We start from the raw sequence: 15,103 nt of genomic DNA on the forward strand, positions 1-15,103 counted from the left end.
TTATTACAGGTCATCCTCGGGCTTCTTTTATTCTTGAAGTAGGGTATTTCCTTTGTTGGGTGTCTTTGTGAAAAATCGTAGGCAAACACATGTAATGTAATTACTCAGTACTGAATCCTCCAGGCACCAAGTGAATTGAATAAAGTATCATTCACACATGAACTCAGGTCACAATTAATAGTTTCTCTTTAAAACCTATGAATGTTGTCTCAGTCTATCTTTAGAGCACGTTTCCTCTCTTATTATTGTGTTGACACGAGTATTAAATTTAGGCGTTATTTTTTATTGACTTAAAGGTAATTGTTTATTCTTTAAAATAAAAGTACCATGGTGTGAATGTATGTGTGTATTTCGGCAACATTACACAGTGAGTTCACACATCATATTCGATTTCACTGTACCTGTAGTTTATATGTAAGACAAATGTCTGACCGTATGTACTTAAAATAACCCACAATATTATTTATGTCATGGATTTGAATATGTATAGCAATATATTTTAATTTAGTACTTTGACAGAGTGCGGTATTGTAGCATCAGCTGATAGCACATTTCATTGAACTATTCAACTTGATAATTCTTAACCGACACTCTTAAACATGCAAGGAAAATGTTCAAATATATCATTTGAACCATATTTGCACAGTTTATCGTAATAAGTCTATAGTATATGTCCCACGTATGCAAATGTCCATCCTTGTTTCAGGATCGCCCGGTGGCCTAGCGGCTAGAGCGTCCGCCACGATGCGGGAGGTAGAGGGTTCGAACCCCGGCCGAGTCATAGGAAAGACTTACAAAAATTGTACTAACAGATGCCTCGCTGGGCGGTCAAAATTATGAGGTTAGTGTCAGGACTGGTCGGCCTGGTGTCAGGATAATGTGACTGGTGGGACATCATGCTACATATATGTGACATGATGCGCCAGTGCTAGACATAACTTGAAACTGCCACATTGCAGACATCGTAGTGCTATGAATGGAAAATTATTAAAGCTACGTTAAAAATCTAAATCACACACACACACACACACACACACACACACACACCATGTTTACAAGTTTTGGGGATCAGAATTTCACATTTAATTTACAACATGGTACCTATAGTTGAAGTGCGCAGCACATAACTGACCATATTAACTTCAAATATCCACAAAAATGATCTTTCCATCATGAATTTGCTTACTTATAGTACTATCGTTTAAATAACTACAATGTCACTTAACTGCCCTGTATAATGTACGTAGAACTTGTTGCACCGATGATCAAACTCACCATCCCCACATTGTCTTAAACTTCAAGGTAGCTAGTATACCTTAGTGGTTATTTAGCTGTGAATCTGATAAACATACCTTTAGAAATAACTTTGGGATGGATAGTCAGTTTATTACATGGCCACTACTTTACATTTTATGACTGTCACTATGTCAAATTTGATGTGTTGTTTTCTACCTGTGCTTGTACCCTGAATGACATTTTGAAATCTCTAATCTAGGATATTTTAGCTTCATTGATCTACGTTTTAGTGATCTATAGGATGAAATAGAACATGTACTATATTTTCAGGTTTAGCCTGGTATATTAGACAAGGTGGTAGAGTTGATTAGTTTGGAAGCTATCCTGTAACCAGGTATGATTTTATTAATGAAGGTTATAATATAATAGTCTTATAATGACACTCAAGTTACTAAACACTTATAAGTTAGAATAACGCGATAATTCCTTATTTTAAGAACTTATGGAAGGTCCATTATACGAAAATAATCGATGCTGCCATGAAGTTTCGTGAATACTGTACACTATAATTTCTGCTTCTCGAAATTGGCTAATTAGAGAAATAGTTTCCCAACACCGTCAAAATATTTTCTAAAATCTAACAGAACTGTAAACGGAAACATAAATTCAAATGCACATTATTATTATTATTATTATTATTATTATTATTATTATTAATACTATTATTATTATCTTTATTATTATTATTATTATTATTATTATTATTATTATTATTAGTAGTAGTAGTAGTAGTAGTAGTAGTAGTAGTAGTTTTAGGAGGGGATGAGGAGGATGAGGAGGAGGAAAAGATTATAATAGTAGGAGCAGCTACAGAAAAAAGCTCAATACATACCTCCTGTTGTATTTAGCATCGTCCTTACCGTCGTACTACCAAACTCCTTCCATTATAGTCTAAAAAGTCTTTCCGCTGTCCATGACAGATTTTGTACGGTAACAAATTTCACCTAATTGATCAGTTTAACATACCAGCCTGAATGTATAAAGTTTACTTAGCATGAACTCTGCTTTCTACATAAACAAAAATCCCGGATATGCTTTTCTCTTTGCTACAATAAAGTCCTGTATGCTCCACTTACTACAGTTTGGGTATATTACAGGAAACAAAGTCCGAATGTCACGAACGTAATCAAAACAACAGGTAAAAATAAAGATGTAAAGATCTAGTTCATTCTAGATTCGTTTCACCCGTTGATGCCGTCGAAAACTTCCGTATCGTTAATGCAACGTTAGACTAACTTATGGGGGGGGGGGGCGGGAATTGTTAAGGTTACCGCTGGATAGTTTCGTAATTTGACACCTCCCTAATTTGTAAGGTAGAAGGCGTGAACCTAATTATCATAAGCCTATCATTTATAAATTCACACAGAAGCTAAATCCGTAATGTGGTTTTGATTTACTTTGAGTCAGGCTTGAAAATGGATTGGCTTGTTTGGTGACTGCCTGTCACAGTTAGACTAGCACTGGAGATCAAATGCGTAACTTGAGCTGCAAATGAACAGCCCCAGTGGCTTACTTATTTACGTATGTCTGCTACAGAGGTAAATATCTTAAAATCGAAACGGTTGAAGGGTGATGAAAAGTATGCGAATTTGTTATAGTACTAGTGAACTTTATTCACGTATAAGGCGCATACTGACATTTTTAGGTGCCGTGTCACAGGAAAATATTCAAAATAGCTCTTTGCTGGCAAAATGAATGTAACAATGAGGGGTTGGTGGCAGTGTTGGTTCAGTATAAAAGCCACCAGTTGTATCAGGAATTAACCTGATTGCCGCAGTCAAAATCTCACATGCATGCTTTCTACAAAAATCATTGGTTTGGTTTTATTTGTATCTTCAGCGTAAATTTATTCTCATTTGTTTGCAACGTGTCATTGTCGGATGAAAATTGAACAGATAGACTGTCCAGGGAGACCTTAAGAACCGGTGTCATTTTTTCAGTCTTGTCAAGTGAGTCCCTGTACAATAACTCATTTCCTTATTAATTCCATGACTTAAATCTGACATGGTTAGGCATCGCAAACATACACTTCCTATAGATTTGATAGCGCATAAGATAATAAGGGAGTTAACTCAGCACTGTTAGAGTTACCAGGTATTGCTTTTGATCCATTCTTCTAATGAACAACAAAATCCTTGTAAGTTTCATGCAAGGTGATTTAATTGAATCAGTGCACATACTTATTCAGTTTATCAATATTTTCAGTACATACTTAGTATATCTTCCTAATTTAATGATGAGTGCCTAAATTTAATGCTTTTACATACCTATCTACTCATGATGTAATGTTTCAATACATAGATTGCATCTTATTTAGAGAAATTTAAGTTATAATGACCTATATATAAGAAGCAAATGAAGACTTTGCATTTAAAAATAGCCTGACAAGCATGACAGCAAAGATTCATAGAGGCCGGGTTGATGGATATATTTGAAACATTTTGTTTTTAAATATTGGACCATAGACTAGTGTCTTTACTGTAAACACATTGTATTTAAAGATTTATTTATGCATTGATTGTAAGAAGTTTAAATTTATTGGAATACTCAGACTTAAGACAAATAGCAAGTGTTAATATGATATCTTTTGCAAATGATAAATAATGGCACAAATGCACACTGTATACAATTCAGTAATTTTCAGATAGGTGATAACAATATTTTCTTTTGGTTTAGCATAAAAGCATTATTGTTATACCTGTAGATAGTATATATTCCTTTAGTGTAACGCGGAAATAAGTTTGTTGAACGTTATTTGTGCATCAGCGAATACAAATTATATTCCTTATATTCTCGTTTTTCAAAATGAGATAATCCCGTGCTTCAGATACAATTTTGATTTAGAGATTGCGTTCATCAATGATAACATTGAAATAAGCAATGACAGCCATGCAAGGGAAATGGTTAAACTATGAAATATGAAGCAGGAAGAAATTACATATTTGATTTTGATTTAGAGATTGCGTTCATTAATGATAACACTGAAATAAGCAATGACAGCCATGCAAGGGAAATGGTTAAATTATGAAGTATGAAGCAGGAAGAAATTACATATTTGATACCTTTAAGTACACAATTTGTATTTTGCTAATATTACCTTACAAATTAAGTAGGAATAAAATAATTTGATTTATATCCGAAATAAGTAACATGTTTGAAAGAATTGAACCAATATTTCTAATTGCTGAAAATAAAAGAAGTTGACTTAAACTATCTTTAATGTGACTTGTTGAGAGACAAATATTTTATCAAGCGTCAGTTATTCTCAGGATATGTTATGCCTCCTATATTACAGACAAACAAACTTATCATGACATACTTCTTACTGTACCCACGTCCAGCTGCGGACACACGTATGTTAAGCGTGGGAACATATTATACGGAACACAACTAAAATAAAATAGGTCGAATTGAATGCGTGGGTACCTGAACAGCCTACTAGCATATTGCTTTAAGCTGTCCATTCAGAAGGGCCTATATTACTAGTTTTGATCTGTAATACATAAATCTGTAGATTTAAATACATTTTAACAGTATGCGAAAAAAAAAAAGGATCGAGGGACGTGATTCTTCTACTGACATCGTTAAAGAACGACGGCCTGGATAGAAACATATTGATGAAAGAAAAAGATCTTTAACCAAACATCAAATATTTGCTGGAAGAGGAAACCTGAATTCCTTTCCAACACAAATATACCGCATGTGGGAACATGTGACAGAACCTTGAAGGTCCGAATCTATAAGGATTTCGGTGCATACATTTTATTAAAGTTTGTTTAGCGAGTCCTCAGTGCTCATAATTCAGAAGGCATAACTCCATTGGATTAAGCACATAAGCAAACAAATTAGTAATACGGATCATTCGTTTTGGTTCTTTGTCATCTATTGCGTTCGCATCAATAACAAAGTCAGCAAACCTGACGTTGTACATACAAGACAATTGTCGTAAAGAGTTACTTCCCTTCTTAAAAAAAATGATTGAAATCAAGCACGCAGGATTAGCTTATCAAGTCATTTACAACTGGAAAACTTGAAGGCAGAGAATACTGGCGGCATGTTGTAAGAACAGGAAATACATGGTGAACTATACCTATGCTAGATAATTTTAAATCCGATATGGATGAACGGATAATATGAACTTTTGAGATGCAAATGAACCATTAATTGTTTAGAAGTTGGCAACGAACTGAAAATATTACCCAACTAAATACAACACCTCTTCTATGGAGATAATAACCCATAGTGAGATGAATGAAAACAAAGTACATATGTATAGAAGTATTAAGTAACAGAAAACTTTCCAGCTCTTTTAAAAACATAACTAGCTAACATATTGTGACATATGATGCTAAAATAAAATAAGAAATAAACTTTCTTCATGCCTCCCTCACTAACCTTTAAACAAAAAGTGCGACAGAGCTTGAAGGATTTTAAACACACCCCAGATAATTGATGGTGTGCATGTAAATCTTGAGAAGGCGACGATATTGTAGACAAAAGTTCAAGCAGGCTCCTAAACCAGATCATTGAGAAAACGAAGAACATTAGCGGTCAGAAATATAAGGCTGATTTTCGCTACATATAAAACATAGCTGACAAGGAATATAAAAGTTAACAAACTGATACACCAGATGTTGAAGAAGATAAAATGCAGAGAAAATGTTATTCATATAGATGCCATCAAAAGTACATTCAAACATCTGGTAAATTGTCGACAAAACAGTTCTGGAAATGCCTCAATCTGCGATTCATTTTTTTGTGTGTGCACAAATCGGTTTTTCTCAGTAGAATTATAACATATCAATAAACCTTCAACGACATAATTAAAAATCACCAGTTAAGAGAGTAGTTTCTACAAGACATGGATGATGAATGTCTATTGAGTATTTCACCGTAAGTGGATATACTGATATTGACGATTAAGTTTTCTTAGTCCTTTGGTTTGACATCTATAGTTGAAATTAAACCTCAAGCGTAAATGGCCTGCAACTGCTGGTGTTAGCTTCATAATAACGTAAGTTATAACTTGGAGTAGATACTGTTGAATACTCGAGAACATGTCAGATGATGATATTAATGGTTTGGGAGACGGAGCTAAATTTACCTGATGGCATAATGTTTGCTACAAGATAAAACCAAATTCAGAGATAGATTTATACCAAAGCTGCGTTGAAGTTTAAGATCGTATGTAATATTTATCGTCGTCAAAGCTAGTAAACACGATAAAATGCAATGGGGATATTAAGTTTAGGAAAGCAATGTTAAGACACAGATGAACGTATTATGGTAACGCGTTAATGCTTCACATAAAATTCAAAAGTGAATTTTGACTGCGCTGTTTATAGTGACGATACTTTCCTTTAGTCATGTTACCGTCTTATGAAAATGGGAACTATTATGGATAAAACATTTATGACAGAAATCAATGACTTTAACAAACTTAAATAGCTTATAAATGATCTGCGTAAAAACGACAAAGAAATGCAGAAGACAGAGCGAAGACAAAAAGAAGTATGTAGATCAATGGGATAATTATGAATTTCGAAATGTTAATGTGTTAATGCGATAATCTGATAATCTGATGCTCAAATGAAGCGTGGTGATAAGACTGGGTAGTCTATTCCAGAAATTAAAATAAAGGGAAAAACAGAACAAGAAAAACATGAAAAAATAAAATACAAACAAAAAAGCCAACAAAACAACAAAACAATTACAATGAAATAAAAAGATATACTTTATATCCATGTTATTGATTCCACTACCTGTTATAGTGTACGTCTTGAAATAAGTTAAGAAATGCTGACAACGTCCAGTTACTATCCTCTGTGTTTCAGGCTTTATATTTAGACCTGTAATCCGTATTCTATATAACAAACAGACTAATGCCACAAATACCCTAGATGACAGAACATGATCGTGTTGTTTGAGTCGTAATTCTTAAAAGTATCTTGACTGATGCTATCATAGGTATTTTTGGTAAGTGAAATCTAGCCGCTATATGGATTTATCTGTTTTCATTTTGTACAAGTCGAAACTTTCTTTCTGGATAGAGTAAAAAGATCATTTATGAACTAAAGCTTGAAAGAAACAGTGATGCGTTTTGAAATATCTCAATTAAAACAATTAATATCTTGACCGTTGCATTAAGTGATAAAGTCATTGGTCTATTCTATCAGATAAACATTAACTCTATTGTAGAAATTGCCACAATTATCTCTATTGATATTCAGCTGATTGCGTATACTGAAGGTCATATTGCGATTCCATTCTTGTAACGAGAAAACACTGATTGCCGCGTTGTTGGTAACTCAGATGCACTCAAATCTTACACGAGTGCACATTTAAGAGGACATTAATGAAAAAGCCGTTTTTACAATCTTGGCGAACAGGGTTTGAAATTAATGACATCGGGTGGGGATGTGAGGCTAGGAGATGATTTATTAAATTATTGTGTGTATGGGAGGTGTGGGTGACCCTTCCGTAATTGCAATTATTTATAGGTCGGTCGTATAGGGTATAGGCCAGTAACTACTGTTTTTACTTTTATTGCAGCTATTTTTGAAGATCATTGACATTGGTAGCCCAAGTAATTTATTGTTATAGTAAATTCATTGAAGACCAGTTGTCTAAAGTTAGTGTCAGAAGTGAGGAGGTAAAGATCAAATCTCAAGAGAGTAAGCACCGGACCTCTGTCATAAAAATAGTGACTACTACAGAGACAAACTTCACGTATGTTAGCATTACCTTGTAAGCTATATGTGGAAGAAGTATTCATTTGTTTTTGGCCAGCCAAACATTCGACAATAGACCAGGAAGAATAATAGTGACTTTTCTCTTACAATTTGTTTGGTTCATTTTTGGATAGTACTTAATATGGCAGAAATTTGTCTAACGGTGTCGCAGAATAGAAACCGAGTGGGTTTTTGGACTAAATTAATAAGACAAACACAATGTGAGAATGATGGAAACTTATGAAATGAATTAATAAAGAAAAATATTTGATGTAAAAATACAATGATTTTCTCACGGTCTCAACATACAATTGACCCACTCACTCTACACAACATTCACACATTGAAAATAAACCAAAAATATGAAATCAATATGAAGTACAGATCCTAGAAACCTCATGGACTACGGATACGCTTCAAACAGTATTTTACACTACAAGAGAGATTCACATAATCTCAAATATGAACTGCGATTAAGATTCAAAATAATCTTATGAACACAACTAAGATTCAAAATAATCCTACGAACACAACTAAGATTCAAAATAATCCTACGAACACAACTAAGATTCAAAATAATCTTATGAACATAAAAATGCAATTGGAACAATAATTGAACTAAACGTATGCTTCTAGACCCCTTGTACAGTCGAACGATTCCTTGGGTTGACCCACACTCTTATCGGCCGCTCGCACCCTTTATGGATCCACCACATGTACAGTCATACGTATACACGTACAGACAGCATACAGCACCTTTTGAATTAGCTGCGTCTACGTCCATGGCACAGACATACCTACATACATACATACGTATCGACAGGACGCAGTCTTAAATACTCTAGAAACTTTAGACAGCTCTAAACAGTTTCAGATAGCTCTAGACACCTCTAGTAAACTCTAGTCAGCTCTAGTCATAGTCACAGTCACAACCCCAGTGACAGTCACAATCAGCTACAATAAAACCAAACTGGTCATGATAATAGTTTCTGTAAAATCTCTAGATATATGCTAATACATTAACCTCTAATAGTGACTTGTAATTCAAAGTTCAAATTTGTGGTGTAATAAATGCATTATTACGCGATAAGACATTACAAACCGAATAAGCTTCGCATATCAAATGAAATGTAAATTTAACACTTACCCCTATGGCTGGAGAACAACGGAGAGCGTACACTCCTTGACGTGATCCAAAACGACCAGTGTCGATTTAGAAATCGATCTTACTTAAATCCATAGGAGAGTGAGCAAAAGTCAGGGTAAAATACCTATGTATATCATGTTATTAATGTCCCTTCGTCGCAAGTAATTTCAGGCGAGGTACATGTTAATACAGTCGCTTACCTGGAAAAACACTTATTCGCTCTAGATAACGTTGTACGCATGTACAACGAAAAATAGTCAAATAGTTCTAAGGCAAAACCAAGTTATTTTTTTGCCTAATTCTGTGACATACGGATAACAACAAATTTAACTAGACATTATGATTATTATTGTTGTTGTTATTATTATTATTATTATTATTATTATTATTATTGTTGTTGTTGTTGTTTTTGCTGCATTTGATGTTACTCAAACAGTTATAAATTTCAAATTATGATAAAACCGTGTAAATTGATATTTATAATACTAATGAGGACATTGTTATAGAATAATTAAATGTCTACTTTAAATCTTCATTGACGTGCATTGTGTTATATAGGCACGTAATATTTTACTTGTTACTAAGATTATACGTGCATATAGTTTCTTTCTTCTATAATATTTGAATAATAAGCTCTTCGTCAATTTCTTGCTTTCAAATTCAATCAAATCATTTTAAATAATGCTAGTTATTTGTAAATAAATAATTAACAAATCCTACATTTAGGCAATAGCATATAATTTGGTACATCGTGGCGATATCTTTTGTACAGTGAATATGAATGTGGTATGTTGAAATACATGAATATTGGGTAAAACAAAAGAAATTAATACCCTCCATTTTGTGAAACATGATTACTGTCGTTAGAAGGTAAAATTATTTATATTCTTAGATATAATTTACCCACGCATTTTCTCTTTTTATTTTTTTTTAAATATCAATAAAATTCCAAATTTGGATGCAAACCTTGATCTCGGGAGTTGGGTAGTACAACATTATCCATGATAAAGAAATCAAAGACCCTAATAATTAAAAAACAGTTCGATTTGAATGTTATAACTTGACATTATATGACCGGAGACATTATAAATACATTTCGGCAAGCAGTGGAGTCAGGTTCCGCAACCCCCAACCCCCATTTTCCCCTTCTAAAAATGCCCAGAAAAAAAGAAGTCCAGAAGACATACAGCCATATTGCTCACAATATGGTAGTTTAATGATGAGAATTGAAACTGATAATATTAAAAATGGAATATCCTGAACTAAATGTTTGTAAATTATCGGAACCAAAGCTGTGTGAAGGCATTAAGGAAACTGTTACTTATTTAAATGAGGGCATGACAAATTTTCTTTACTGTTTTTACGGTGACCCAAAGTATGACAAATCCTTAGGGTACATGAGTAAAAATTACGAATTTAAGAGCAGCTGTTATTAGTTATGTTAATGAATAATTTGGAAGACACCATCTATAATTTTGTATATTTCAAATCTATAGACACCTGTATCAATTTTGGTGTTATACGATGCGCTAAATGAATATAATAATGACGAAATGTACAAAGCACACAGCGATTATTCGTCAGTTTTGCACATTTATCATGTTATAGTAATCTAATGGAAAAGCTACAACTACAGAATTTTATTTCCGTTTTTTTTTTTTTTTAATCACTCTAAAATGTAATCAACCACCGAGTGCGTACTATGTGCAGTCAAACATGATAGGACTATGAGGAGGGGATGCTTGGGTTGTTTCAGTAGCTGGCTATATTTTGCAACCCGCATTCTAAATCTACTAGCACAGTCGTCAGGAGCTTGCAGCCGATCTTCGCTAGGCAAGCGTCGCAGATTCACGTCTTTCTACAACGGTTCTAGAATTATGTACCTTCCCAAAGCAGCGTCTGCGACTCGGCTACCTGGCTTAATGGAGCTCGATGCAAATTGACCCAATAAAATTAATAGTTACATTAACTTAGTTGGGAACAAGCTGTGCAGCCTCTTGTAAGTTTCATCAATGTAAACCTTTTATCCACGTTTCTCGTTTTCGCGTGGACATCATGGAAAATTACCATTTTGAAAATCTAGCAGATCAATCGGCCAAATTGATCTAATATACACAGCAGATTTTCATTCGCAAGACGCACAATTGTTCAAAACACTGTTTTGGCTGGCTACACGTGCCAAGGCCTGATGTGAAATGAAGTGGATCATCGCTCATTGGCTAGAAAAAATCATGGCAGCCATAAAGGTGTAAAATGCATTTATTTTTGTTTCATTTTGACTCAATCGGTCGATGTCTAAGGCCATTTTAAAACTTAAACGACCTGGAAGTTAGCAATAACTAGTTTTGAATCAAAATTATAAGGTTTTCACAATTTTAAGCCCTGTAGAGATATTAGATTTTGATTTGTCTTGTTTTTAAAAACTTTGGATGTGGTAAAAATTAGTACCCATTAGCTTGTATACATGCACTCTCCATACACATTCTAGAACCATTGCACAGATAAGAAAGCTTAGTTGCTATGTCGCAAGCCAATCATGAAGTTGTTTTCAGAAAATATACAATTTTTTTGGGAATCCAGTACTTTATTTCAATCGATGTATTATTGTATATGTAGTAATCATTATTTTTCGTGATTATTGATCATTTAATAAAAAGCTACAAGGGTATATTGAAAACATCAGTTCATTTATCTAACTGATCTAGGTTTTTCTATTACGCCCATCTATCCTATCTTCTACTCCGACATTCGCATGCAGAAAAACAAAATATGTATTCCCATGTGCTACTACAATACACATATTACGAATACACATGCTTATTTTTAGATGCTTTACTATATTTCGCCTTCCAACTTCCGTTTGTATCCCCTTCATTTCATCGGCCAATATAAACTTGGATAAGTGGATCTAAATACAAACTTTATTATGATATCGTTAGCAAAATATGTAGTTTCAATTGAATAATTGCTGTAAGTTATGCAAGCAGAGAAGATGAATCCATGAGTCCAATAGAAGAAAACATTTTAATATGACGTTGAGCTGCATAGAAGTTGATATTATATTAATAAATTAAAACTTGTCACCCGTCTATCTTACTCTCTCACACACATACAAATATACTTTCTTCTTCTTCTCTCTCTCATACACAAGCACACACACAAAACACACACACACACACACACACACACACACACACACACACACTTTGTCTCTTTCTCTCCTATGATGTTTAACTTTCAGATGATTCATTTGCAATGGGTGTAGATATGAAATTCGTCTCATAATTAAATAAATTAACGCTTAGGAGCTTTAACTATGTGTAACCGTTTTTATCGGTTAATCCTTTAACTAAACCTTTTGTAGAGCTATGTGCTAGAGCCATCATAGCAGCAACATTCATCAGCTTCTCCACCACAACCAAGTGCACAGTCGACACTATGTCAGCAAAATTCACCAATACCACCTCCCTATTTAGAAACAAACCTCAACCAGATATTTCCACTTCAGTTAACTCCACCATCATATTCAGTTCCATCACCTTATCCAGTTTCGAACATATCCTCGGGCTGTTCCTAGCTTGAAGCGCCTCAGAACCTCCAACATTAGACGACGCTATGATCCTAGTTTGAGGCGTCTCAGAACCTCCAACATTAGACGTCGCTATGATCCTAGCTTAAGGCGTCTCAGAACCTCCTACGTTAGACGAAGCTACATATGAGCAGATTACACCACCTACAAAGCTACGAAATTGTCAACCTCCTGCATTTGATTATTATCCAATCTATTAAAATAGCAGTACCTTATCTTTTAAAGAAGTGAATTTATTAATTATTATCAAAACTTGTAACCATTCATGTTTACATATATAAAGATTTATTATTAATTCTTACCAAAATCTTATTTTAATACAATTTCTAATAGTTTAATGTTATATGAAAATAAACAGATATGATATGTGTTAGCATGTTTATAGAAAAAAATATATATTTGCAGTCGCTAATTGTGTTGAATTTATATTTTATATTGAATATATTCATGTTTTCATACAATTATTGTTTCCTGCTTTCTTTATACTTTATACCTTTTTATCACACACTCATTCACTCATGCACAAACATATGTACACATAATTTGCAATGAAAAACAAAGGGAGATAACCTTTATTCAATGGCTACCTGTTATTCATAAACAAAAAGCAAATGTTTATGTATAGTAGAACATAATGTAATTCATTTTATTCCTGCCAACATTGTAATCATTACAAAAATAGTAGCAAATACTCATAAAATGATAGCTGCTAAAAAAACTGTAATCATGATAGAAAGAAATAATACGTTGTTTATTATTGTAAAAAAGTACTTGAATCATGAGAGAAAGAAATGACAAGCAAAGAGACAAAAAGAAAAAGTACCAAATAAATCCAGACGTTCCTTCATGTCATCATAAATATTCTCTGTTTCTCTGTAAAACAGCAAACCATCTGTGTCAGTTATTTGAAACTGAGGTCTGTCTTTCTATTTTGTGGGATACTTATAATACAAATCATACATAGCAAGCTTGGAGATATCCACTACACACATTTGAAAGTAACTCAGCTTAAAAAGTATCAATTTTTCACGGTTCAAATCCACTGCCAATAGATCTTCGCTAAACATTTTACAAGTTTTGATAGTCGGCTTTCTTGTGAGTTTCTGGAGTCTCTTCTTAGTTTGAAGAAAGGTCACATCGACGTGCTTTCGAACGTTCTCCATTGTTTTTCTTGTAAAAATAATAAATCATAATAACATTTGTAATACAATTGATGAAGAAGATAGCTTTTATATATTATGTGCAAATGTCCAATTATTATAATTAAATGATATTTCAAATTTAAGTAAAGATAACATCAATTTTTAATATTAATGATAGTATCAAATAGTGAAATAATTTTCAATAGTATTTTAAAGAGAAAAAAAATTGTTTGCAATGGCTTCAAAATAAAGATTTGTTTATTATCCTAATTACAAAAATATGCTTAGCAAATGCTGAACGGTGCATCAACTTGTATAAATTTTCTCAAAAGTAGCCGTTGCTTTCTTTCTCATCTCTTTGTCATGGAAAACATAGAGTTTTATACAACAGTCTTGAAAGAATTGCAGCACTCTATAAATCTGCTTTGTTTCCATTCCTTGTGGCAAATAGAGGTGAAGATTTTTTCATGAACAATGTATTTATTGATCCTTGTCCCCCAAAGCTGCATTCAATTATTCCAATTTTTGTCTTACATTAGATCAATTATCTTCAACTATTCTGTGTAATATTTTCCAAACTCTCTTAGCATAAACCGATAACTAATCATCTGGGATGTCTTGTTTTTAAAGACAAATTGGTAAACATCCTGTAAATATCATAAATACTTTACGGAGACTTCTAAAATTAAACCTTTATCAGCTTCCTTTTGTATTGTTGAAATCTCAGATTCGCTCAAGAATTTGAATGAACGTGTGGATAATTTATGAAGCATTGCATAACCATAAAGATTATTGATGCCAAAATATTGTAAATATGATCTTGGTTTCGACTGATCATAGTTTGTTTTTCTTCAAGTAAAGGATTATTTGCACTTTTGTATTGTCAGGAATCTGGCATACTCCACCCCTTAATCCTTTCTTTATAAATAAAATTTGATCCACATTAGTCATTAATTCAAGCCACACTGTCAAGCTGACCAGGAAAATCCAGAAGAACTAGAGAAATGGCAGGGATCTAATTCATATTGACATAAGCACATGGTTTAAAACTGTTCGAAATCATCACATAAAAGAATCACCTCTGTTTAAGATATAAATCACGATAATCACCTAAAGTTTATAGCTTGAACGTTTGAAATACAGTGCAAGCATGTTGATATTCCAAGTCATAGATTGATTCTGTTTAGATCAGAACAAA

At 33.4% G+C, this 15,103-nt stretch overlaps 1 protein-coding gene and 1 long non-coding RNA gene across 4 annotated transcripts in view; one reads left to right on the forward strand and one right to left on the reverse strand.

Annotated features, from left to right (window-relative positions):
* Positions 1-2,492, reverse strand: part of LOC149791459 (uncharacterized) — a 51,845-nt gene extending 49,353 nt beyond the window's left edge. For all 3 annotated transcript variants that reach the window (XM_089969998.1, XM_089969997.1, XM_089969996.1), the window contains exon 1: positions 2,129-2,492. The gene's annotated coding sequence lies outside the window, so the exon portion shown is untranslated. The remainder of the gene's footprint in view (positions 1-2,128) is intronic.
* Positions 707-13,124, forward strand: LOC149791460 (uncharacterized). Its single transcript, XR_016423361.1, has 3 exons — positions 707-841; positions 1,567-1,630; positions 12,539-13,124. It is a non-coding gene; the product is annotated as an uncharacterized LOC149791460 (long non-coding RNA).
* Positions 13,125-15,103: the final 1,979 nt, after the last annotated feature.

The sequence above is a fragment of the Sinohyriopsis cumingii genome, chromosome 9, assembly GCF_028554795.1.
Source record: "Sinohyriopsis cumingii isolate HCF-2022 chromosome 9, ASM2855479v2, whole genome shotgun sequence".
Taxonomy (NCBI): domain Eukaryota; kingdom Metazoa; phylum Mollusca; class Bivalvia; order Unionida; family Unionidae; genus Sinohyriopsis; species Sinohyriopsis cumingii.